General features: G+C 34.4%; 1 non-coding gene across 1 annotated transcript in view; it reads right to left on the minus strand.

The window, feature by feature from the left end:
• Window positions 1–2,477: 2,477 nt before the first annotated feature.
• TRNAV-CAC (transfer RNA valine (anticodon CAC)) overlaps window positions 2,478–2,500 on the minus strand; it is a 74-nt gene continuing 51 nt past the window's right edge. The window contains exon 1 of the tRNA in view: window positions 2,478–2,500. This exon is cut by the window's right edge and continues 51 nt beyond it. This is a non-coding gene — a tRNA (tRNA-Val).

Consider the following 2,500-nt stretch of genomic DNA (forward strand, 5'->3'; position numbering starts at 1 on the left):
TTTGGTATTCATTTCGCATAATTTTTGTTTCTTTCATAAATTAATTTCTCTTAATTTGCATTTTTCCTCACACTCTAGACCCGTTTTCTTTCTTCGATGCTTCTTATTTACACACCTTTCACTTTTCTTCGCTCTATTTTCTGTTTGCTATAGCTATTTATTTCCCACTTTTTATCTCGCATAGTTATCGCACATTTGACGCATAGTTTACTTTCACTTTTTGTCAATTTCCTTTATGTTCTAATGATGGGGTCGATTCGCTTAATTTTGTTGAACTTTTATCGCATATTTGACGCATTTTCTATTTTCGCTTTTTCTCATCTTCCCGCATTTCTTTATCTTATAGTTTGTTGCTCTTCTTAAATTTCCTGTTTCTTCGTTTATTTTGGTTGCCTTCCCTGTTTGAATTTACATATTACAAACATTCATTTACTCAATATACACACAAATATTAAGGGACACTGAATTTCACATATTAATATACACACATATAATTACACGCTCCATTGGAATATGCGGAAATTGTACATAGAAGAAATATGGCTTGTTTGGATGTCCTACCCTGAAATAGGAGAGAATGGTATTTTTATTGACCTATCATGAGTTGCATATAGCATACACGCACACACATAAGTACAAACACATATACACATAAAAACACACAATAGGGAAAAACTGATTGCAACCGGCGGGCGTCTTGTTATTTTTGTGCCCGGGGCTTTCCATGTCTTTCAGCCCCGGGCGAGGTTGCAACCAGAGGGAGCACTTTTGGCTCCCTTTTGCAGATTCGAACTCGCGATCGCGGGTTTCGAATCTGGCGCCCTTACCCTCTCGGCCACGGTGACGAGGGGCAACAATAGAGATTGGGAGAGGAGTTTATGTAACATGTGCAACATATATATGATGTGTGAGCGTGTGTGTATGCTTGTGTGCGTCTGAGCGCGCTCGTGAATGTGTGTGAGCGCGCGCGAGTATGTGTGTGCTTGTGAGCGCGCGTGATACCCAGGATGATTATGGGACGACGGTGATGCGACAGTGATGGTGAAAATAATGGGTGACGATGGTAATTTCTAGATCGTGGATAAGCCCGGAACAGGTTTGGACGCTCGGGTCGAAAATGTGAATGCGTGAAACTTTCGGAATTAAAAGTCAGATACTAACAAATATCCTTCAAAAATAAATTAAAATATGGTACAACTGAATTTCTTTCGAATCTATTTCACAAAAGTGTAAAATCTCATACCGAGCCATAATGAAACAAATGCGCAGGTAAGCACATGAGCAACCTTACTTTATTACTGGACATATGAATTCGTTCCGCCGCTCATCTAAATCACATAGGCCTACTCCTGCACGTTGTAACAAGAGATTTTGGAAATGGAAATGACTGTCCTATTTGTTCGATGTTAGCCTGTCTGTCTCCTCGTAGGAATGTAAATATGAATTTGACCAACATTTTCCCCGCGCTCCTGTCGCCAGTCATCGAGAAATTCATTATTATCATTATCCTCATCATTAGTATTCGTATCATCATTAGTATTATGATCATTATTATTGTTATTATTATTATTTTTATGATTTAAAAAAATCAAATATTCACAAACATCGATGTACAGACATTTTAAAGATGCATATCGTAGTATTTCAGATGCTGTTGCATTCTCTTTTTATTTGATGGATTAGAGCAATATGGATTATCTTTCCTTTCTTGTTTTTATTTGGATTATTACCATTATCATCATAAATCACTATTACTATTTCTATAATTATCTTTGTTTTTATTGTTATAATCATTACCGTTGCTGTTTTTATTATTACCGTCATCATTATCATCATCATTGTTAGTATCATTGTTATTTTCATTGTTATTATCATTGTTATTATCAGTTATTATCATATATAAACATACATGTACATATTTATATTTATTATTTATATGTATAAATATATACATATATGTACATATATGTATATGTATATATGTATGTATGCATTTATGTGTGTGTGTGTGTGTGTGTGTGTGTGTGTGTGTGTGTGTGTGTGTGTGTGTGTGTGTGTGTGTGTGTGTGTGTGTGTGTGTGTCCATTTATCATATAAAACTATGTGTATGTGTTAACACATACACATTCGTCTCAGCTGGGATTTGAACCCAAGTCTTTCGCGTAAGAAGCGAATGTGCTATCCACTGCACCACGGAGACTGTAGTATATAAAGGAACTTTAAGAGGATTTAATATCAAGTGTTCTAACTATGTACATGTTTAGTAATGGTTTAAAAAAATAATAATAATAATAATAATAATATGTATTATGATTAAAATGATAATATTGATAAAAGTAATGATAATGACAATAACAATAAAACAACAATAAAGATACTTATAAGATAGATATGATAATGCTAGTGATAATGACAGTAATGATAACACTTTGAATAAAAATATAAAAAGTAATATAAGTGAAAAACCCTTAAAATGTAGTTTCCCGCTCGGGATCGAACC

The sequence above is a fragment of the Penaeus vannamei genome, chromosome 11 (genome assembly GCF_042767895.1).
Source record: "Penaeus vannamei isolate JL-2024 chromosome 11, ASM4276789v1, whole genome shotgun sequence".
NCBI classification, from domain to species: Eukaryota; Metazoa; Arthropoda; class Malacostraca; order Decapoda; family Penaeidae; genus Penaeus; species Penaeus vannamei.